We start from the raw sequence: 24903 nt of genomic DNA, 5'->3' as shown, positions 1-24903 counted from the left end.
GGGGTACTGTGTACGTCATATTCCGTTTTTCCGCACTCTCTGAATATTTAATATATGTGGTGTTTATTTAAATTGATTTTATCTATTTAATTAGGATGTTACATTTATGGCATCAGAGCGGTCGTTCCTTAGGATCTATGGTCTAGTGTGACTGCTTAGCTACCGTTGTGGCTTATGTGCTACTATGATGAAGGATTGACCCCAACCAAGGATGGAGGCAAATGCTTAAAAAGACTAAGCATGTTTAGAAAGGAAGTTCACTAATCCTTCATCCCTTTCATTTGTGTTTGCTATTTTTGATTCCCTAAGTTGACTTAGTTGAATCAACTTTAGTTGACTTGTTGACCTTTGACTAGGTTTGACTTGTTGACTATAGTTGACTTGACTTAAGCCAACATGCTAATCTATGTTTATTTGCTTTGTAGGTTAATTAGGAGTAAGAAAGCAATGCTAGGTGGCGCATGGTGATTGGGGAGCATAAATGATGTGGAGGAGAGAGTAAAGCAAAGATATAAAGCATAAAGTAAAAGGCATGAAGCAAGTGTACCTATGTACCTTTGGTCTCCTTTGTTTTTAGCACACTTTGGCCACTTTTTGGAGACATATGAGACACATTCTTTGTCTCCTTTTGTGCTAGAACGAAATTAGCCTTGCACACACCATAGTTAGCTCTTTTGTCTCTCATTTTTGTAACCTTATTTGACCTAGTTTCTAGAAGCTAGGGTTAGGTTTTTGTAAAGACATCCTTAGGTATCTTTTATTTGCTTAGAGGCCCCTAAACTCTTCTATATAAGGGGTGCTCCTAGACATGTAAAATGGTTGAACATTTTTGAAGTAAAAACACTCTTGTGTCTCAACCATTTGTGAGAGTTTCCTCCCTAGGGAGTGAATACTTTTAAGCCTTATCTTGCATAGCAAGTGGCGGCACATATCCACTCATCTTCAAGGTTGCCATGGCTTCTAGCCTAGCCTTGTAGTGGCGTGCTTCTCACATTTTTCCCATTTCTTTCCTATCCATTTTATGTTTTTGTCTTCCTTTAATTGTTCTTGGTTTTCTATGGTTTATGTGCTTTCTATTTCCTTTTTGTTTTGAATCAATCCATCATCTTCTTCTCTTGAGCTTTGTGAAAGGAACCTTCACATCTAGATAGCTTGCTATCTTAATGTCCAGTGGGGATTTCACTTAGCTTTCTTAATCAACTCACACCATGTGATGGACGTCCTTGGAGTAGGAGAGGGAGGAAATCCATGGAAAATGTTGAAGAGAAGATGAAGTGCAGCGAAATTTGGAGAATTAGAGAAAGGTTGCTCTCGGAAATGGAGAATTTGGTGAATATGAAGAGTAGAAGTGGAGCTATGGTATGGAAGGTGGTTAGAGGAGATGAAGGAGAATGTTAGCCATGTGTGCTCTCAAATTAATAGAAGTGTGGAGTGATCTCAAACACTAGCATCTATTAGCAATTTCAAGAGTAACCATTACAATATTTGAGTGGCTCTATTTATAGGCACATGGCCGGCCAAATGAAAAGAAAATGCAACAAAGATGAAATGCAAATGTAGCTTGGAGAAGAAGCTTGATTATAGATCATGTGATGTAGTAGATGAGTCTAGATGGTGCCAAGTGGCATATCACACTCTCCTTGCCCAAGTCACACGCACCATGCTTCCATCACATGCTCCTTGCTTAGTTCATGCTTTGCTTGTATCCAAAAGGAGAGCCACTCTAGTAACTCTTGGCCAATGGTAGCACATTGGGCTCGGCCCAAATGATCCCAACAAGTGTTCTAGCTTTTATTGAAAGCAAAGCCTAAACAATGGCCCAATTTAAATCTAGACTACTTCCTTCATGCATCATCTCATATTTTAGAGATTTCTTTAGCCCATGTAAATAATGTAAAAAGCCCATGATTGTCTTGATCATCTTGTGAGAGGCCCATGTGAATCTTTCTCATCATGCTTCTAGTGATTGGGCCTTGATATGGGCTTGGGCTTGTTGATGCACTTGAACTTGGGCTTGTTGGGGTGACATCATCCCCTCCCCCTTGAAGAGGATTTGCCCTCTAATCTTGGTGGTTACCCTCTTCATCAAAAATACCTACAAAAGGAACCAAATCAGTAATGTTGAAAGTAGGATGCACACCATATTCCGGAGGAAGATCCAATTGATAAGCATTATTATTGATCTTCTTGATGATTTGGAATGGACCATCACCTCTGGGACTAAGTTTGGATTTTCTTATATTAGGAAATCTTTCCTTCCTTAAGTGAAACCAAACTAAATCTCCTTCATTAAAAGACCGAACTCTCTTGCCCTTGTTTTTAGAATGAGCAATCTTTTCAACATGGGCTTGAATTTGGTGTTTAACCTTCTCATGAAATTCTTTTTTGAACTTGGACTTAGAAATCCCTTCTTTATGAACAAAATCAAAAGAAGTTGGAAGAGGTAATAAGTCCAATGGTGTGAGAGGGTTAAAACCATAAACTACCTCAAAGGGTGAGAGTTTGGTGGTGCTATGGACCACTCTATTGTAAGCAAATTCAATGTGGGGAAGATACTCATCCCAAGATTTATGATTCCCCTTAAGCAAAACCCTAAGCAATGTGGAAAGGGATCTATTGACTACCTCAGTTTGCCCATTAGTTTGTGGGTGACAAGAGGTAGAGAAAGAAAGTTTTGTTCCTAGCCTAGACCACAAGGTCCTCCAAAAATGGCTTAGGAATTTAGCATCCCTATCAGACACAATTGTTTTGGGTAATCCATGAAGGCGAACCACTTCTTTAAAGAACAACTTTGCTATGTTGCTAGCATCATCTACTTTGTGGCATGGTATAAAATGTGCCATTTTAGAAAAACGGTCCACTACCACAAATTTAGAGTCAACACCCCTAGAAGTCCTTGGAAGCCCTAGGACAAAATCCATACTTATATCCTCCCAAGGGGTGGAAGCAACAGGCAAAGGAGTATACATCCCTGCAGGCATTGCGCTAGACTTAGCATGCAAACAATTCAAACAACTAGCGCAATAGTTTTGTATTTCCCTTTTCATATGGGGCCAAAAGAATTTCTCTTTAAGCATGGCCAAAGTTTTGGCGACCCCAAAGTGACCCATAAGTCCCCCCTCATGCATTTCTTTGATCAAAAGTTTTCTATGAGATCCTAGAGGAATACATAGGCGGCCTTCTTTGAAAAGATATCCACTTGAGAGATAAAAGCCGCCTTGGGACTTAGTGAGACAATCATGATAAATGGTAGCAAAGAAGGGATCATGAATTCACATATGTTGTCAAATCCAAGAATTTGGGATCCAAGCTTGGCTAAGAGAGTATATCTCCTTGATAGTGCATCAGCCACAACATTAGCTTTCCCTTTCTTATACTTGATAACATAAGGGAATTGTTCCAAGTACTCAACCCACTTTGCATGCCTTTTATTCAATTTGTGTTGGCTCTTCAAATACTTGAGAGTTTCATGATCACTATGGATAATAAACTCTTTTGTTACAAGATAATGTTCCCAAGTATGAAGAGCTCGCACAAGAGCATATAGCTCTTTGTCATAGGTGGGATAGTTACGAGAAGGACCATTTAGTTTTTCACTAAAATAGGCAATTGGATGGCCTTCTTGTAACAAAACTGCACCTATTCCCACCCCAGAAGCATCACATTCTAGCTCAAAAGTTTTCTCAAAATTTGGAAGAGCAAGAATGGGAGCTTGGGTGAGCCTAGTCTTGATATCATCAAAAGCCTTTTGCTGTCTTTCACCCCACTCAAAAGATATGTCTTTCTTAACAAGTTCATTGAGGGGTGAAGCAATGGTGGAGAAGTTGGGGACAAATCTTCTATAAAAACTTGCTAATCCATGAAAACTTCTAATGTCCCCAACATTCTTTGGCACAGGCCATTCTTGGATGGCCTTGATTTTTGCGGGGTCAACATGCACCCCACTCTTATTGACCACAAATCCCAAAAAGATGACACTTTCTACACAGAAAGTGCACTTGTCAATGTTAGCATAGAGTTGGTGGTCTCGGAGAAGAGATAACACAACTCTAAGATGACCCACATGAAGTTTAGAGCTTGTACTATACACCAAGATGTCATCAAAATAGACAACAACAAACTTGCCTATACAATCTCGCAAGACATGATTCATTAGGCACATGAATGTACTAGGAGCATTGGTTAGACCAAAGGGCATGACTAACCATTCATATAGACCAAATTTTGTTTTGAAAGCAGTTTTCCACTCATCACCTTTTTGAATACGAATTTGGTGATAACCACTTTTGAGGTCTATTTTTGAAAATATTTGTGCTCCATGTAACTCATCCAACATATCATCTAGTCTTGGGATTGGATGCCTATATTTTATGGTGATATTGTTGATAGCCCTACAATCACAGCACATACGCCACTTTCCATCTTTCTTAGGCACCAACAACACAGGCACATCACAAGGACTTAAACTTTTTTGAACCCATCCCTTGTCTAGCAACTCATTCACTTGAGTTTCTATCTCCTTGGTCTCAATTGGGTTTGTCCTATAGGCAGGTCTATTAGGAAGACTTGCCCCTGAGACAAAATCAATTTGGTGCTCAATCCCTCTAAAAGGTGGGAGACCATAAGGGCCATCCTTTGGAAAAATATCTTGAAATTCATGAAGGAGAGCACGAATGGAAGGAGGTAGATCCTTAAGAGAAGGATGTTCAAGACAAGTAAGGATTGCTTGACAAAGTAAGAGGAAGGGAGGTTTCTCATTATGAAAAGTGTGCAAAAGAGTTTTATGAGTTAAAAGAACTTCATGAGCAACATCCTTAGAAGAAGAAACTTCCTCTACCTTTGTCTTGTCCTTAGAATCTTTAGAAACATTAGAATTCTTGGAACTCTCTTCCTCTCTCCTAGCTCGCATTTGAACTTGATCACTAGCAACTTGGCTAGGTGTGAGGGGATGCAACACAAAAGTTTTTGAATGATGTTGGAGGGTGATCTCATTGGTGTGGCCATTGTGTAAAGTTTTATGATCAAATTGCCAAGGCCTTCCCAAGAGAATATGGCAAGCTTCCATTGGGATTACATCACATAAAACTTTATCTTTAAATTTCCCAATGGAGAACTTGACTTTCACTTGATGTTCAACTTTGAGATCCCCATCTTCATTAAGCCAATGAAGTTTGTAAGGTTTGGGATGGGGTAACAAAGTCAAATTCAACTTCTCAACCAATCTTGTGCTACAACAATTGAAACAAGATCCACTATCAATGATCAAAGAACAAGTGTTTTTCAAAACCTCACATCTTGTGTGGAAAATATTTTCTCTTTGATCATTGAGAGGAATGCTAGGTTGGTTATTGAGAAGCCTCCTAATCATCAAAAGTTTCCCTTCATTTGGATATGAATGTTCTTGAGAATCACTAGAATGAGAAGTGTCGGAGTCACTTGAAGATGACTCCTCCTGGCTAGTGTAGAGGTCTTTGCCCTTAAGCACAATGGTGCATTTGGTAGGGCATTGAGCAGCCACATGACCTCTACCTAGACACTTGAAACATTTGATGTCACTACCTCTTTTGTTGGTGGAGGATTCACCCTTATCACTTACCTTTGTAAGACTCTTAAGAGTGGACTCTTTTTCTTTTGAAAAATCTTTCTTTGGAAAATCACTTTTAGAAAAAGAGGGAAAATCCTTGCGAGAAGGACGTCTCAAAAGTTGTTGCTCCACCTTGATGCTCATTTGAACAAGATCATTAAAATTGCGGTAGGGGAGCAACTCAACTTTATCTCTTATGTTGTAATTGAGTCCACTTAAGAACCTAGCAATGGTAAGTTCCTCTTCTTCTTCAATTCCGGCTCTCATGATGTAGAGCTCCATCTTTTGTCTATACTCTTCTATAGACATAGATCTTTGTTGGAGCCTTTGGAGCTTGTCCAATAGCTCTCTTTTGTAGTAGGAGGGAACATGGCGGGCATGAAGGGCTTCCTTAAGATCATTCCAATACTCAATATCATGTAGCTCTTTTCTCCTTCTTTGGAGGACTAAGGAAGTCCACCAATTAAGAGCATGCCCTTGAAAGCTAAGAGTAGCTAGAGACACACGCCTCTCTTCCTCCACAACATGACTCTCAAACAATTGTTCTACTTTGGCAACCCAATCAAGAAAAACCTCAACATTATCCTTCCCATAGAAATGAGGCAAATCAATTTTAACTTCCTTTGGGTGAGGAGGTATGCGCCTTTGTCTTCTTACACGAGGCGATTGTCTAAGGTTAATGCGCTCATCTTCCTCCTCTTCAAAATCATACTCATGCCTTGAAGGGGCACGAGAAGGCCTAGGAGAGGCACAGTTATTGTGGTTGGGAGGGGTAAGTTGATTGGCAATTAATTGAAGATTGGCTTGGATGGAAGCCATTTGAATTTTAAAGTCCCTAACCTCTTGAGAGAGATTATTTAGGACTCTAGGATCAACCTCAACCTCCTCATCACCACTTGTGTGGAGGTTGTTTTCATCATGTTGTTGATGTTGGGTACTAGCACGAGTAGCCCTTCTAGTGCTCATGGTGATTGAAAGAACTTAGAACTTTAACAAAAATAGTGAAAGAAGAAACCAAGCACAAGTAGACCTCCAGGTAGGCGAGGTGAGTCTACAAGACTTCTTAAGTACCAAGGCCAATCCTTGCCAAGATGTACTTGCAAAAGGTTTCAAAGATCACACAATTGTTTAAGGCTAAGTAAATAGAATCACTTGAGACACTAAGTACTAACAAACAAGACTCAAAGAAAAGAAAAGACTAACACTAAAAACGGACCCCTAAATGGCAAAAAATTTAGAGACTTTGGTCTCACAAATTTAAACCACTAAGCGTCTAACTATGCGGCCTAAAAGCAAGGTGAGAAAGCACTTAGAACTTTCAACACACTCACTTACTAAAACGTTGCACTAGAATATGAAAAAGGTTCTACTTAGGAGATGGGATTGAACACCTTTGGTTCCCCAAGACACCTAAGTAGGCCATGGATACAATGGAATGTTCAAAGCAAAAGAAATTGATGCACAAGTTTTGGTACAAAGTGAAGCAAACCGAGAGCAAATTGGATGCTAGAAAACAAGATTTTAAGGCTTTTTGGAGAACCAATAAAATGCCTTAGAATGCTTCAATTGTACCAAAAAGAGGTGTTCAAATTATACACAATTAAAGAACTAAAAGGTGTTGCTAAAATGAGGTCCAAAATGTGCAGCCAAAGACTCCAAAACAGCACCAAAACAAGCTCTCCAAAATCACAGCTGCTGGAAAATCCCGAGAGCAAAAGAGGCTTTGGGAGCCTTTGTATATGACCAAATTCAAGCACCAAAATGTGGAAAAGTGTCCTTGGCAGCACCACACTACTACAGCATCCAAAAACAGCAACCAAATCTGCAAAAAAGTGAAAGAAAGAAACAAAACAAACTATGGCAAGCAAACTAGTTAGCACACACTCTCTCAAATGAATAGGCTCAAAACTCTCAAACTCTCAAAGGTGAGGAGAAGGCAAGCATATAGAAAACACACAAGCTAAAATTCTACTTCAATATCCACCACCTAAGATGCTACCATATCATATAAACCCTTCTAAACTCCATAGCATCATTAATCAACCAAAACCGAGAGACAAGTAGATGAACCCAAACAAAGGAGAAAGCAAGAAAAGCTAATTAGAAATGTTAAACCAAAAGAGAATTGAAATGAAACATGACTAGAAGGAGGTTCAAGAAGTGACAAGCAAGAAATTAAAGGCTGGAAAATAAAAGCAAGCACCACAAAAGGAACCTAGAAATGCACTAGAATAGATGAAAACAACAAAAACAGCAAGATAATAGTGCTCAATCATATGGCTGAAGTACTCATTGCAAAGCAGTAGCAAATGAAGTGATGAATTAACTTCCAAAGCAAATCAATAATGAAGCAATATAGAGTACAAACTCAAGCCAAAATTCATGTGAAAACGAGCACTAAAAACACACAAACACGCACAAAACAGCAATGAAACAGTGAGTTTTCGGAAACTGCAGTGCCAGAAAACGGAAATATGAGCCTCAACTTGCGTGATTTTTCATTTTTTTTGTACTCAACATTTTTGAATGATTCTTTTTTTGTATTTTTCGTCTGGATGTTAACTAAATGAGGCAAAAATCAGATTGAATTTTGGTGCACTGAGTTACTCACAAAAACTTAAAAACAGAGACTGTGCGTGCAGTGATTTGGTAGAAAACAGAAGAAAACTGGAGCAGATTTGCTCTCTGAAATTGTAGGAGATGTTCTATGGAAAGCATAGCTAAAGAACTTGATTATGAACTGAAATGGATGAAAAACAGTGAGGATTCAGGCCTTAAACATCCACACACTTCCTTGAAGGATCATAGTGTTTTGGCTGTGAGATGTGGCGCGGAAACTCAATCAATTCAGTAAGCAATGCAATCAAACGGTGGAAAAGATGAATTAAAACACAAACAAAGCATAGAACATGACTTAAACATAACTGAAATGATAAAATGCAAAGAAGGACTGAATTCACCGAATAAAAATGTAGAAAACTCAAGAACCAAAGAATAAGTGCTGGAAAAACGAAAATGGAACCTAAAAACATATTTGCACCAATGAAGCAAGGAGTACTACAAGGTGAATCAATGGAGATTCATGTAGCCTCAATGTCAAACGGTGGAGAACATTAAAAACATGAAAAAAACAGCAGCAAAAGTGAAGAAAACAGTGGAGAAGAGAGACAAAACGGAAAATGAAAGAGGAGACAAGTATGGACCAAGAACCTTACCCAAACCAAGAGGATGGATGCACCAAAGGCTTGGATGGCTATAGATACCAATTGATGGACGTCCTTGGAGTAGGAGAGGGAGGAAATCCATGGAAAATGTTGAAGAGAAGATGAAGTGCAGCGGAATTTGGAGAATTAGAGAAAGGTTGCTCTCGAAAATGGAGAATTTGGTGAAGATGAAGAGTAGAAGTGGAGCTATGGTATGGAAGGTGGCTAGAGGAGATGAAGGAGAAGGTTAGCTATGTGTGCTCTCAAATTAATAGAAGTGTGGAGTGATCTTAAACACTAGCATCTATTAGCAATTTCAAGAGTAACCATTACAATATTTGAGTGGCTCTATTTATAGGCACATGGCCGGCCAAATGAAAAGAAAATGCAACAAAGATGAAATGTAAATGTAGCTTGGAGAAGAAGCTTGATTATAGACCATGATGCTTGATTATAGACCATGTGATGTAGTAGATGAGTCTAGATGGTGCCAAGTGGCATATCACACTCTCCTTGCCCAAGTCACACGCACCATGCTTCCATCACATGCTCCTTGCTTAGTTCATGCTTTGCTTGCATCCAAAAGGAGAGCCACTCTAGTAACTCTTGGCCAATGGTAGCACATTGGGCTCGGCCCAAATGATCCCAACAAGTGTTCTAGCTTTTATTGAAAGCAAAGCCTAAACAATGGCCCAATTTAAATCTAGACTACTTCCTTCATGCATCACCTCATATTTTAGAGATTTCTTTAGCCCATGTAAATAATGTAAAAAGCCCATGATTTTCTTGATCATCTTGTGAGAGGCCCATGTGAATCTTTCTCATCATGCTTCTAGTGATTGGGCCTTGATATGGGCTTGGGCTTGTTGATGCACTTGAACTTGGGCTTGTTGGGGTCACATCACCATGTTCAATAATCTTAAAAAGAAACAAGATAATCCTTCATCATTTGGTATCTAGAGCTTTGGTTGTCCTTGAATATGGTGGTTTCATGTTCTAACCTTGTCTTGTGTAGCTATCTTTGAATGGTCCACATAAAAACAGTGCTGACAGCAACGTGTACGTTTTTGAAAAAAATACTGCAGCTAGCTCAGTGGTCCAAAAGTAACGTTCTTTATATCAAAAGAAAGATATGTGAGTCTAGTTTCCAACAAAAAAAGAATTAACGCATTTGAATTTCTGTGGAGAGAGTTATGATCAAATGAGTGAGCAAAGGTCAGAGCTGCCGAGAATACGAAAAACAACGTTTTCAGGTTATGTTGTGGCAATTTTGGCTTCGCTTTTGTGACTCTTTTGCTCCTAAATGTGGTTGGATAACATGTCTTTTGATGCTTAGTCTTTGAGCCTCAAATCCATGAGTTTAAATGCATGATAGCTACATGTTTGTGTCTTTGTGTATGTCATGTTGAGTCTTTAAATGTGTCTAACTTTTGCTTGAGTCATATGTCATATGCTTCTTTGAGTTTTCTTATTCTTGTTTCTAAGTATTTGAGCTATTGCATGAGATCTATGCCTTTTGTTGTAGCTTGCTCCTTGAAATTGATTTTGACCTAATTTTAAGGAACTAAGTGTTCAAGACACCCTAAAACATCCTTCTCATCATTTTAAGTACCTAGTTTTGAAAAGAAAAAGTGTTTTCAAGACCAAAAACAGTTTGGCCGAGAACTTTTACAATGCTTGGTGAATCCATTTGGCAATTCTTACTAGGTGTTATGCTACCAAATTTTATACTTGGATTTTGGGTGATATTGGCAAATTAGTTCCATGTTTTGACTTGGTTATGATCTTTCATGGTGTATGCATGATTTGAGGTATAATTTTGGCTTGTTCAAATGCTTTCCATAGAGTCCTTAAAAGTGTTTTTCATTGTTTTAGTCTTGTTAAAAGTTTTGTCTCAAACTTTTCTTCTTTAGAGTTTAGCTTTCCTTGTTTTTGTGCTTTTCTTGCTTGTCACTAGGCGTTCTTTGTTTTGTCTTAGTAGTTTTCTTTTCTTGAAACTCTTGGGATGTTGTGGCTGAATCACTTGTAGTGCATTTGAAAGGTTTTGAACAAGTTTTGAAAAGTGTTTGCTTCACTCCTTTGGTGGATTTTGAGTGCTAGCCTTGCCTTGTTACTTTGGGAGAGTGATCTAAACATTTGGGTTACATTTTGGGTTGGATTTGGTCTCGGTTTTCATATTGTCTAACCTCTAATCCATTTATTTTGTCTCGGATTTGAGTGTTTTTGTTGTAGGAATCATGGCAAGTTCATCAAATGCACCTACAACAAACAAAAACAATACATTGATGAGATTGCTTCGGAATTTGGAGTTGTCTAGGAAGGAGGCCTTTGAACAATTGAGAAAAGACAAGGAGCAAAGTGACCTAAGAATCCAAGAGCACATTCAAAGGCTTGAAGCTAGGGAGAGAGAAAGAGAGCCTAGGAAAATAGGGCATTCGAGGCGCAACCCATCACAAGAGAAGCAAACTCTAAAGATTCCTAAGTTCTATGGTGGAAGTGATCCCAAAATCTTCCTTGATTGGGAAGCTAAAGTTGATCAAATTTTCAATGAAAATCATGTAAAGGATCAAGCACAAGTTGATCTAGTAGTTTTAGGATTTTTGGAGTATGCCAATACTTGGTGGCATAAAGTTTGTAAGAATTATGACCAAGGGCCACCCGCGGCTTCTTGGATGGAGATTAAATCTCTTATGCGCGCTTGATTTGTTCCTCCCTCCTATAGGAAGGAACTTCTTTTGAAGCTCTAAAGGCTTCACCAAGGTTCTATGAGTGTGAGTGAGTACTTTAAAGAATTAGAGTCTAAAATGCGTAGGGTTGAAATAAAAGAAACTAACAAAGAGAAAATAAAAAGATTTGTGAGTGGTCTTAAGAGAGACATACAAGACCAAGTAGAGTTGTATGAGTACTCCACTCTTGAAAATGTTTTCACACTTGCCCTAGGGATTGAAATTCAATTGAAAAGAAAAAGAAGGGAAGGGAAGAGTTACTCACCCAACCACTACTTTAGTCACTCATGGAAGGGAAAGGATAAAAAGTAACATGATAAGTTCTCTTCTAACTCTCATCAAGAACCACCAAGTAAAAGTAAGTCACCAAGTGATCACATTCACCATTCCACTTATCAAAGATCAAGTTCCATTAAATGTTTTAAATGTTTGGGTTATAATCATATTGCTTTAAATTGCCCAACCAAAAGGACCATGATCTTAAAGAAGAGTAATGATGTTGAAAGTGAACACTCATCTCCCCATTCTCTTTCATAAGAATCTTCTTCCTCTAGTAAAACTAAAATTTTTGAGAAAAACCCTATGTTATTAAGGCGCATGATAGGTCAAGATCAAAGTGAGCTTGAGCCAACTCAAAGAGAAAACATTTTTCAATCTAGATGCAAAATTAACAAATGGGTTTGCTCTCTAATTATTGATGGAGGAAGTAGTACCAATGTAGCTAGCACAAGGTTGGTGGAAAAGCTTTGCTTAGAGACCATTCCTCATGCTAAGCCATACAAGCTTGCTTGGATAAGTAAAGAGGGAGAAATAGATGTCAATAAACAAGTCCTAATTAACTTCTCTATAGGAAGCTACAAAGATGAGGTGCTATGTGATGTTGTTCCCATGGAAGTCACACATATCTTACTAGGTAGGCCATGGCAATTTGATAAACAAAGTTTACATGATGGCCATACAAACCAATACATTTTCTTCATAAATGGGAAAAAGACCACTTTACTACCTCTATCACCTCAAGAAGTTAATAAGGATAGAAATATAATAAGAAAAGATAAAGAAGAAAAAGAAAAGGGCCAAGCTTTCACCAAGGTGTTACTTGCCTACAAAAAAATTCTTCCAAAGCAAGATGTACATCACCCTTCCTTCTCTTCCCAAGCCAAAAAGGAAGGCCCAAAGCACAAGCAAGAGAGGAAAACTAGTCTAGAAAAAAAAGATGGCCTAACCAAAGCTGGGGGTAATACCCTTAGAAAGGATGGAACAAGAGCTCATAAAAGGGAGGCACAAATCCTCCCCCAAATCAAGTCAAGCTCCATCTACAAAGGCTTAAAGAATTTGTGGTCAAATGCTCTCCAAGGAGGGGAGGATGATGAAGGATTGACCCCAACCAAGGATGGAGGCAAATGCTTAAGAAGACTAAGCATGTTTAGAAAGCAAGTTCACTAATCCTTCATCCCTTTCATTTGTGTTTGCTATTTTTGATTCCCTAAGTTGACTTAGTTGAATCAACTTTAGTTGACTTGTTGACCTTTGACTAGGTTTGACTTGTTGACTATAGTTGACTTGACTTAAGCCAACATGCTAATCTATGTTTATTTGCTTTGTAGGTTAATTAGGAGTAAGAAAGCAATGCTAGGTGGCGCATGGTGATTGGGGAGCATAAATGATGTGGATGAGAGAGTAAAGCAAAGGCATAAAGCATAAAGTAAAAGGCATGAAGCAAGTGTACCTATGTACCTTTGGTCTCCTTTGTGTTTAGCACACTTTGGCCACTTTTTGGAGACATATGAGACACATTCTTTGTCTCCTTTTGTGCTAGAACGAAATTAGCCTTGCACACACCATAGTTAGCTCTTTTGTCTCTCCTTTTTGTAACCTTATTTGACCTAGTTTCTAGAAGCTAGGGTTAGGTTTTTGTAGAGACATCCTTAGGTATCTTTTATTTGCTTAGAGGCCCCTAAACTCTTCTATATAAGGGGTGCTCCTAGACATGTAAAAGGGTTGAACATTTTGAAGTAAAAACACTCTTGTGTCTCAACCATTTGTGAGAGTTTCCTCCCTAGGGAGTGAATACTTTTAAGCCTTATCTTGCATAGCAAGTGGCGGCACACATCCACTCATCTTCAAGGTTGCCATGGCTTCTAGCCTAGTCTTGTAGTGGCGTGTTTCTCACATTTTTTCCATTTTTTTCCTATCCATTTTATGTTTTTGTCTTCCTTTAATTGTTCTTGGTTTTCTATGGTTTATGTGCTTTCCATTTCCTTTTTGTTTTGAATCAATCTATCATCTTCTTCTCTTGAGCTTAGTGAAAGGAACCTTCACATCTAGATAGCTTGCTATCTTAATGTCCAGTGGGGATTTCACTTAGCTTTCTTAATCAACTCACACCATATTCAATAATCTTAAAAAGAAACAAGATAATCCTTCATCAGGATTTCACCTAGCTTTCTTATTCAACTCACACCATATTCAATAATCTTAAAAAGGAACAAGATAATCCTTCATGATACTAGCTAAGCTCTCATCTAACCTAACTCTTGCTTTTCCTGTGTGCTAGTGACATGGCCCCTCAACGTAGGAACTCTCAGCCTTCTCAGGGTGACGTACCAGATATCGCCAGGGCGATAGAAGCAATGGTGGCTGCTATGATGCAATAGAGTACCGTTATGATGTAACAACATGAAGCATCAATGCTAGGGTAGATGCTGAGGACGCTCACAGAAAATACATGGAAGCCCTCCACTAGCTGGAGGAGAATAGGGTAGCCGCCCCTGCATTTGGTCCTGAGCCACGACCTACTACCAGGGAGTGGAGCCTGGAGGATTTTCTCAAACACCGCCCAATGAAGTTTGCGGGCAAGACCAGTCCGAACGTGGCAGACCAGTGGCTAAAAGATCTAGAGAGAATATTTGATGCTAAGATGTGCCCCGAGGAGAGTAGGCTGGTTTTCGCGGTGTACATGCTCACAGGTGAAGCTGAGCACTGGTGGATCAGAACGAAGTCCATCATGTAGGAGAGGCAGGAACAAATCACTTGGGACGTCTTTAGGAGAAAATTCCTTTCCGAGTACTTCCCCGACAACGTCAAGTATGCTAAAGAGGTAGAGTTCTTGTAGTTGACCCAAGGAAGCAAGTCTGTGGCTGAGTATGGAGAAAAGTTTAAGCACCTCAGTCGTTTCTACACCATGCCACTAGATGAGGAGTGGCGATGTAGGAAATTCGAGAATGGCCTCCGCGGAGATCTTCGTCTGATGGTGGCCCCACTTTCCATCAAGGACTTTGCAGCCTTGGTGGAGAAGGTTAGGGTCATGGAGAGGATGAAGGTGGAGGTGGAGACTCAGCATTCACACCAACAGAGAGTGGGAGGACCATCGAGATCTAGGCATAGGCACGAAGAGAGGAGGAAACCCTACACTAGGCCCCATTTCCAGTCTTAGGGGTCTAGGGAGTCTTCTCTCCAGCAGAGCAGGATTCAGTGCTACTAGTGTGGGGGACCACACAAGAGGAATGTTTGCCCATAGCTTGCAGGCTTCAAGAGGTGCAACAACTGTGGCAAGGAGCGCCACTTTGGGAGGAACTGCCCCACCCTTGCTAGGGTAGTGACGCGACCTCTAGTACAGACTCCTGCGCAGAACCAGCAGATGAGGGGAGGCAACAGGCCTCAGGCGTCAGGCAGAGTTTACGCCATGACAGGAGTGGAAGTAGCGGGTTCAGGTAACCTTGTTATAGGCCATTGTTTGATAGCTGAGAAAACTTGTTGTGTGCTATATGACTCTGGAGCGACACACTCATTTGTGTCAGATGCATGTGTGAAAAAGTTGAGTTTGCAAGTGTGAGCTGCAGTGTGAACTTGTGGTGTCTACTCCAACATCAGGTTTGGTCAGGACGTCGTCCTTGTGCGCTAGGTATCTGGTGGAGGTAGAAGGCGGAGGTATAAAGTGAATATGATCTGCCTACCTCTACAAGAGTTGGAAATGATCTTGAGGATGGATTGGCTCTCTGCCAATCGCATCCTTATAGACTGCCGAGAGAATAGGTTGTTGTTTCCCAACTCAGAGGAGCCTGAGTTGTTATCATCCCAAGGAGTCGTGAAGGAGATTCAGAAGGCCACGCAGTACTTCATAATTTTCACTCGTCTGGAAGTGGAGAAGGAGGAAGAGGCATCGATCATACTAGTAGTACACGAGTTTGAGGATGTATTCCTAGAGGAGGTACCAAGGTTGCCTCCCAATAGAGAGGTGGAGTTCTCTATAGACTTTGTACCAGGAACCGGGCCAGTGTCGATGGCTCCATACCGTATGGCTCCGGTAGAGTTGGTGGAACTCAAGAAGCAAATAGAGGATTTACTGGGGAAGCATTTCATCTGACCTAGTACCTCGCCTTGGAGAGCACCGATATTGTTAGTGAAGAAGAAGGATCGGAGTTCACGGCTATGTGTAGACTACAGACAAGTGAACAAGATGACCATCAAGAACCAGTACCCCCTCCCGAGAATAGATGACTTGATGGATCAGTTGCATGGGTCGGGTTATCATCAAATATTGGTGAAGGCAAATGATGTGCAGAAAACGACCTTCAGGTCCCGGTATGGACACTACGAGTATGTGGTCATGCCTTTTGGTGTGACCAATGCTCCAGCGGTGTTCATGGACTACATGAACCGGATATTCAGACCGTTCCTAAATAAGTTTGTCGTAGTCTTCATAGACGACATCCTTATCTATTCTAGGACTCAAGAAGAGCATGCCGAGCACTTGAGGCTAGTGCTAGGTATTCTGAGGGAGAAGCAACTATATGCTAAACTGTCCAAGTGTGAATTCTGGATGGATGAAGTGCAATTCTTGGGACATGTGATATCCGCCCAGAGGATAACAGTTGATCCAACGAAGGTTGATGCAGTAGTTAAGTGGGAAAGTCCCAAGTCAGCAACTAAAATCAGAAGTTTCGTGGGATTGGCTGACTACTATAGGAGATTCATAGAGGGATTATCCAAGATAGTGGCACCTTTGACACAACTCACACGGAAGGACCAACCTTTCACCTGGACAGATAAGTGTGGGGAAAGCTTCCAAGAGCTTAAGCGGAGGTTGACGAGTGCTCCAATCCTAGTAATCCCCGATGTTGGAAAACCCTTTGTAGTTTACTGTGATGCCTCTCATCTAGGGTTGGGTTGTGTGTTGATGCAGGAGAAGAAGGCAGTGGCCTACGCTTCGAGACAACTCAAGGTGCATGAGAGAAACTACCCCACTCATGACTTGGAGTTAGCGGCTATTGTGTTTGCCTTGAAGATCTGGAGGCACTACCTCTACGGTGCCTAGTTCCGTGTATTCAGTGACCACAAGAGCCTCAAGTATCTATTTGAGCAGAAGGAGCTGAATATGAGGCAGAGAAGATGGATGGAATTCTTGAAGGATTATGATTTTGAACTCTTGTATCTTCCAGGGAAGGCAAATGTGGTAGTAGATGCCTTGAGTAGGAAGTCAGTGCACGCCGCTCATCTTATGATAAAGGAGGTGGAACTACTAGAGTAGTTCAGAGATATGAAACTACATGTGGAGTTGGGATCAGAGTTCATTAGATGTAGTACCTTGACTATATCTAATGACTTTCTAGATTCAGTTAGGGAGAGATAGTTGGTGGATGCCAACCTGAACAGGGTGAGGGAACAACTTGGGTGAGATGAAGCAAAGGATTTTGCTTTGGGTAGTGATGGAATACTCAGGTTCCAAGGCAGAGTGTGTGTGCCTGATGACATCGAGGTGAAAAGGGTAATCCTTGAGGAAGGGCACAAGATTCGTCTTAGCTTGCATTCGGGCATGACTAAGATGTATCAAGACCTCAAGGAAGCTTCCTGGTGGCAAGGGATGAAGAAGGATGTGGCACAGTTCGTGTCCGCCTGTCTGACCTGTCAGAAGGCAAAGGTGGAGCATCAGAGACCCAGTGGGATTATGCAGCCCTTGGAGATACCAATGTGGAAATGGGATAGCATCTCAATGGACTTTGTGACCCATTTGCCATAAACTTTTAGGGGGCATGACACCATTTGGGTCATAATGGACTGACTGACCAAGAGTGCGCATTTCTTGGCGATGAACTTGAGGATGTCTATGGCTAAGTTGGCTCAGCTGTACATCAAGAAGATTGTGAGGTTGCGTGGGGTGCCTTCGAGCATTGTATCAGACAGGGATCCATGGTTCACATCACGATTTTGGCAGACCTTGCAGAATGCTTTGGAAAGCAAGCTCGCGATGAGTTCAGCCTATCATCCTCAGACAAATGGTCAGTCTGAGAGGACAATCTAGTCACTTGAGGACTTGCTACAACATGCATACTGGATCACTTGGGCGCTTGGGATGAAGTGTTACCATTGATTGAGTTCCCCTATAATAATAGTTTCCATGCGAGCATTGGAAAGGCGCTATATAAAGCTCTTTATGGCCGAAAGTGTGGGACTCCCTTGTGTTGGTATTAGGATGGGGAGACAGTGTTAGTTGGAACAAAGTTGTTGGAGCAGATCATCGAGAAGGTGAGGTTGGTGAGGGACAAGATGCAGGCCTCACAGAGCAGACAAAAGGCTTATGCAGACCGTAGGAGGAGGCCCTTGGAATTCGAGGCTAGAGATCACGTGTTCTTGAGGGTGACCTGAACCACTGGTGTGGGAAGGTGATGAAGGATTGACGCCAATCAAGGATGGAGGCACATGCTTAAGAAGACTAAGCATGTTTAGAAAGGAAGTTCACTAATCCTTCATCCCTTTCATTTGTGTTTGTTATTTTTGATTCCCTAAGTTGACTTAGTTGAATCAACTTTAGTTGACTTGTTGACCTTTGACTAGGTTTGACTTGTTGACTATAGTTGACTTGACTTAAGCCAACATGCTAATCTATGTTTATTTGCTTTGTAGGTTAATTAGGAGTAAGAAAGCAATGCTAGGTGGCACATGGTGATTGGGGAGCATAAATGATGTGGAGGAGAGAGTAAAGCAAAGGCATAAAACATAAAGTAAAAGGCATGAAGCAAGTGTACCTATGTACCTTTGGTCTCCTTTGTGTTTAGCACACTTTGGCCACTTTTTGGAGACATATGAGACACATTCTTTGTCTCCTTTTATGCTAGAACGAAATTAGCCTTGCACACACCATAGTTCACTAGTGCATATTTGACATTTTACTTCGCCTTATAGGCCTCGGTTATAGCGGAACCGAAGCCTATAAGGAGGCGGTGGCATTTTTGCAATTTCGTCCAACTATATTGCCTCGGGTGAATGCAAAACCGGTGCAGTAAGAGGTTTTAGGCCTCGGTTGCAAAAGAACCGAAGCCTATAAGGCAGCCCAGTAACCAAAATTTCAAAAATGTCATCAGCGTCAGCACTTTTGGCCTCGGTTATTAATTGAACTGAGGCAATATGAAGAGGTTTTTGGACTCGGTTAAAAAAGAACCGAGGCCTATAAGTCAGCCAGTAACCCTAATTTCAAAATGTCACCCGCGCCGCCACATTTGGCTTCGGGTCTTTATTGACCGAGGCCATAAAGGGACTTTTGGCCTCGGTTATTAATTGAACCGAGGCAATATGAAGAGGTTTTTGGCCTCGGTTAAAAAAGAACCGAGGCCTATAAGTCAGCCAGTAACCCTAATTTCAAAATGTCACCTGCGCCGCCACATTTGGCTTCGGGTCTTTATTGACCGAGGCCATAAAGGGACTTTTGGCCTCAGTTATTAATTGAACCGAGGCCATATGCCCTATTTAGTTTCCCAAATTCGCGACTTCGCATTGTTCACCTTCGTCCCTGAGCGAACACTTTGTGCGCGGTGGATGCATTCTTGTCTTCGTTTTCTCGTGCGGTGGTGTTTGGTTCATCATTGGTGAAGGAGGCGTGCTCGCGGCTCACGGCAAAGGCATGATTTGGTGGTCATTGTCTTCCTCTGTCTGCGGTGGTGATGGCGGCACAGTGGTAGGGTTGCCCGCAACAGTGGATTGAAGTTATGCTTCAAACGGCGGTGGAGGTGCTGGATCTCTAGATCTCTTGGCTCTACTGGTTCATGGTGGTTTGTCGTTGACGCATTCAGACCAGTGAGTGTCGTGGTGAGTTGCTCGTTCAGTGCTGGTGAAGGTCTGGCTGCGACAGCGTTTGCCGACGATCTCGGTGGCGAGGACGAGCGCAACAGTGCTAATGATGGTGTGAGCGAAGTACCCCTATGGCTTCGGGTCCCAGGGAACCGAGGCAGAAAAGTACCCCCTATGGCTTCGGTTGACACCCGAGGCCAAAAACGACCCTTTTTGGCCTCACCCCAATATGCCTCGGTTCTGGAACCGAGGCAGAATATCAAAAACAACTGGGGCCAAAAGCCCTTACTGCATTAGTGGTTAGCTCTTTTGTCTCTCATTTTTTGTAATCTTATTTGACCTAGTTTCTAGAAGCTAGGGTTAGGTTTTTGTAGAGACATCCTTAGGTATCTTTTATTTGCTTAGAGGCCCCTAAACTCTTCTATATAAGGGGTGCTCCTAGACATGTAAAAGGGTTGAACATTTTGAAGTAAAAACACTCTTGTGTCTCAACCATTTGTGAGAGTTTCCTCCCTTGGGAGTGAATACTTTTAGGCCTTATCTTGCATAGCAAGTGGCGGCACACATCCACTCATCTTCAAGGTTGTCATGGCTTCTAGCCTAGCCTTGTAGTGGCGTGCTTCTCACATTTTTACCATTTCTTTCCTTTCCATTTTATGTTTTCTTCTTCCTTTAATTGTTCTTGGTTTTCTATGGTTTATGTTCTTTCCATTTCCTTTTTGTTTTGAATCAATCCATCATCTTCTTCTCTTGAGCTTTGTGAAAGAAACCTTCACATCTAGATAGCTTGCTATCTTAATGTCCAGTGGGGATTTCACTTAGCTTTCTTAATCAACTCTCACCATATTCATTAATCTTCTAAAAAGGAACAAGATAATTGTAAGACCCGTGGAATTTAATTAATTAAATAAATAAATAATTAATAAATACGAGAGGGGTAATAATTATGACATTAAATTATGGTTGGTATGACGTGGAAAAGTGCTAGCTCATATGGTTGAGAGCACTTTGATTGTGCGAGAGAACTTGGGTTCGAGTCCTATGTATGCTAACTTTTGATGTTATGGTTTTGTTATTTAAATTTATGAAAACATGTTCTTGTATATTATGATAATTGAAGTGTGATTCCTAGCATGAAATATGAATTGGTTAAATGGTTTGATAGTGATTTGGCAATTGCATGGTTATGGGTTCAAGCCTTGGAGAACTTACATTAAACTTTATATTTTTGGCATTTTTGGTTTTGACGTGAATATGGAAAGGTGGGAAGGAAACCTAAGTGAATGGGCAGCCAAAGGAGGCTGGAAGGGCAGCCATAGGGAGGGATTGAATGGCACATTATGTCTTATTCAATGCCAATTTCGTTTTGGTAATTAACCCCTTAGTTTAGGCACACTTTAAAAAGGAAAATTAGGTTAAGGGCTAAGGATTGATAAGCTGGTAAACTATACCTAAAGAAAGAGCGAAAATCTGAGAGAGTGTGAGAGGTTATGGGTGATTTTGCGTGGCTGAATAGGGAGGAAGCAAGGAAGGTGGGTGATCAAGGGGGGATCCTACAAATTGTCAAGCTTAAGCGAAGGAGAACCAGGTTAGGGGAGCTGGACTCCGCGATTTTTGCTTTAAAAAGAATAATTACATGTGATGTTTGATAATTGAATGTCTATCTGCTGTTGTATGCTTGAATTTCTGCGTTTCTGGAAATTTTCCAGAAACTGCCTGGCGGGTGATGAATCACCGCCAGGCGGCTCATCTGTTTATGCGAGTTTTGGGGGTTCTGGGAGGGGAAGCGCCTGGCGGCCGGGCTGGTTGAACCGCCAGGCAGCGCGGGGCCATTTTTCCTGTTTTGGGGTTTTCTGGAATTCTGGGTTAAATCTAATCGGTGGGAAAGCTGTTGGTGATTAACAATAGATGAATTGGATATTACATGGTGTGCAGTTTACGCATTAGTAGGTAGGAATGAATGAAACAGTGATTTAATGTGACGGAGATGAAAGCGGAGTGCCTTTGGGATGAAATTGTCGTGATCCTTGCGGGGTAGGGTGGTAGTGAGATGGGGGGACTGAAATTATTGGAGTTGTTATGCCAAAATAGGAGGAATTGCATTGAGATAGATGATAGGTGATGGTTGTGAGGGTTAACAGTGGCGAAAGAGAACAGGATGGCTCTCAGGTCTGGTACATCGCCTGGCGGGAGATCAGTTACCGCCAGGCGGCAGCGTTACAACAGTGGTAGACTGAAGGTCTGGTTAGACTGGTTTGGGCTGAAGGAGTGGAAATTCGTGCAGTGGGGTAATAGTATTGGGTGTGAACAAATTTGACTACGAGATGAATTGGAAAATTAGGAGAGTGTAGACTTAAGTATGACTAATAAGATGGGGTCAATTATGGGGTGGACAATGAGAAGAGAATGTTGACAGATAGGTCTTAGGGCTGAAAATACATGCAGTGAGGGGAGTGCTTTTTCGTCAGATTGGGTACCAAAAATAGAGGGTGACTTCATGTGAGCATAATGGAAGGATTAATCACGTTGTGGTCAGACTAGGGGATAATGTGTATATGGATGATATGCGGTTGATGGGGGAATCTTCTAAATAACCTTAATTAGTGTAACTCATAGGCAAGATAGGATGAGAGGACTCGAATGGATATAACTAGTCTTGGGATTAACATATTCATCAAAAATGAGTGTTTTAGATAGTACAAACGCAAGTATGGAGAATAACATAGGAGTGGAGTGTAGATAAACCAACACGTGACGAGGTTCTGAGATGGCGCTTGGCGGTGGGGTTCAACCCGCCAGGCGGTAGCAACGGTACAGTGGGTCTGAATATCAGGAGGCGCCTGGCGGTGAGAGGTATCCCGCCAGGCGGTAGTGGGAGCAGTGGTAGGGTATGAAGCGGTGGCGCCTGGCGGTGGGGGCTGACCCGCCAGGCGGTAGCTGATAAGTCTGTATAATTTGAGGCGCTGTGCGCTTGGCGGTACGTGACACCCGCCAGGCGGTCTGGAAGCTGGTAGCGTCTGGCGGCACGTGTCCCCCGCCAGGCGATTTATACTGTTGCAGCTTGAGTTTGGATTATGAATTTGTGATCTACAGTGCGTCTAGTGATGCTTTAAGGGTGAGATTGCTGGTGTTCCTTGAGTTGTGGCTCGGAACGTATCCCTTGAGTTGTGGCTCGGGATAGGGGTTAAGCACGTGGTATTCCTTGAGTTGTGGCTCGGAATAGCATCTCTTGAGTTGTGGCTCGAGATGGCGGATGGACACGAGGAACCCTGGAGTTGTGGCTCGGGTTGGCGAGTGTTGCCGGTGTGAGTGTGCTGGTTGTGGCCAGTACGGATGGGTCCAGATGGATTGCCCACCTCAGTTGTTGGCTGACGAGTTTGGTAGTCTTGGGACGAAACAGACTATGTTCGTATATGGAAACTCTACCTGGCGTTGCGGTGTATGATCCGTAACATGTTTTCCCGCACGTGCTCTATCGGTTGTGGCCGATAGGTATGGCAGCAAGTCACCTTGAAGTAATCCTCAAACGTTGTAGAACACGAATAATCTGATTGAGGGTCAGATGGTAGGAATTAAAGAATTGGGTAATGTGATATGTTTATGTTATGTACGATATCTTGTGTTGATATGCTTATGTTTCTGCAACTTTATTCTTGTGATTTAATTGTTAAGCTCACCCTATCTGCGTGTGTGTGGCGATGATCGTGTACGCGGTACACGGGAGCAGATTCTGTTGATGCAGGTGGCTCAGGTGACGCTTAGCCGCAGAGAGGGGTTAGATGTGGGGAAAATGCTTATGTTTCTTTATTGCCTTTGAAAACAGTTGTAAACCCTGATGGGTAATTTGATGACGTGTTGTTTTGGTATTCATAGACTTTATTCGATGGTTTAATAAAGTTTTTAAATTTTCCCGCGTTTTGGGAAAGTGAGGTATTATTAAATGCGTGCGGTTTTAATTTATTTACTTTATTTATTTATAAATCAGTAATATCCTGACGGGATGTTACAATAATCCCTCATCATTTGGTATCAAGAGCCTAGGTTATCTTGAATATGGTGTTTTTCATGTGCTAACCTTGTCTTGTTGTTGCTATCTTTGTATGGTTCAAATCCACTTCCACTGCACACAAAAATAATGTTGGCAGAAACTGTTCACGATTTTAAAAGATTAAACTGCACTTGCTCAGTGATCTAAAAATTACGTTCTTGATGTCAAAAGAAAGCTCTGTTAGTCTAGTTTATAACAAAAAAAGAACCAATGCATTTGGAGTTTTGTGGAGAGAGTTATGATTGAAATAGTGAGCAAAGGTCAGAGCTGCCGAGATCACCGCGAATCAACGTTTTTCAGGTTATGTTGGGCAGTTTTGGCTACTGTTTTTGTTACTCTTCTTACTCCTAAATGTGGTTGGATAACATGTCTTTGGATGCTTAGTCTTTGAGCCTCAAATCCATGAGTTTAAATGCATGATAGCTACATGTTTGTGTCTTTGTGTATGTCATGTTGAGTCTTTAAATGTGTCTAACTTTTGCTTGAGTCATATGTCATATGCTTCTTTGAGTTTTCTTATTCTTGTTTCTAAGTATTTGAGCTATTGCATGAGATCTATGCCTTTTGTTGTAGCTTGCTCCTTGAAATTGATTTTGACCTAATTTTTAAGGAACTAAGTGTTAAAGACACCCTAAAATATCCTTCTCATCATCTTAAGTACCTAGTTTTGAAAAGAAAAATTATTTTCATGACAAAAAATAGTTTGGCCGAGTGCTAATGTGTTGCTTGGTGAATCCATTTGGCCATTTTTACTAGGTGTTATGCTACCAAATTTTATACTTGGATTTTGGGTGATATTGGCAAATTAGTTCCATGCTTTAACTTAGTTATGATCTTTCTTGGTGTTTGCATAATTTGAGGTATAATCTTGGCTTGTTCAAATGCTTTCCATAGAGTCTTTAAAAGTGTTGGGCCTAAGGCCAACCCAAGAAGTGCCCAAAACACCTAAACCTAACCCTAACACCTCATTCTACTAACTTTCAGAGAGGATTGTTCCCCTACCTCCTTGTAGTTGAACGTAGAGCTCTGCCAGGGCATCTTCCGTGCAACCATTGTTTCACTCTAAGGTCTCATCCGCTTTTACTGCACTGGTTGAGTCGTCGTATTTTCCCCTCTTCTCAGTGAACTTCAGTGCTCCCACTCAAGGTAAGGGCAGCTAGCTTGTTCTGTTCTTTTAAGTACTTTGTTGCTTGGTTTACTTCTGGTTCACGAGTATGAGTTAGTATGTTGTTGGGTTCGCCTGGAAATGGTTGAAAAATGTATTTTTGGTTGGGTGTG

The 24903-nt window shown here is 41.3% G+C and overlaps 1 long non-coding RNA gene across 1 annotated transcript; it reads right to left on the bottom strand.

The window, feature by feature from the left end:
• Window positions 1–7020: 7020 nt before the first annotated feature.
• On the bottom strand, window positions 7021–9094 carry LOC146883667 (uncharacterized). The gene is made up of 2 exons (XR_014984330.1): window positions 8800–9094; window positions 7021–7406 (listed from the first exon to the last, which is right to left on the bottom strand). It is a non-coding gene; the product is annotated as an uncharacterized LOC146883667 (long non-coding RNA).
• Between the last annotated feature and the right edge of the window lie 15809 nt (window positions 9095–24903).

The sequence above is a fragment of the Vigna unguiculata genome, chromosome 9 (assembly GCF_037176805.1).
Source record: "Vigna unguiculata cultivar grain cowpea cultivar isolate G323 ecotype 2 chromosome 9, ASM3717680v1, whole genome shotgun sequence".
NCBI lineage: Eukaryota > Viridiplantae > Streptophyta > Magnoliopsida > Fabales > Fabaceae > Vigna > Vigna unguiculata.
The sequence above is the reverse complement of the archived record's forward strand: the minus strand, read 5'-3'. Positions and strand labels throughout refer to the sequence as shown.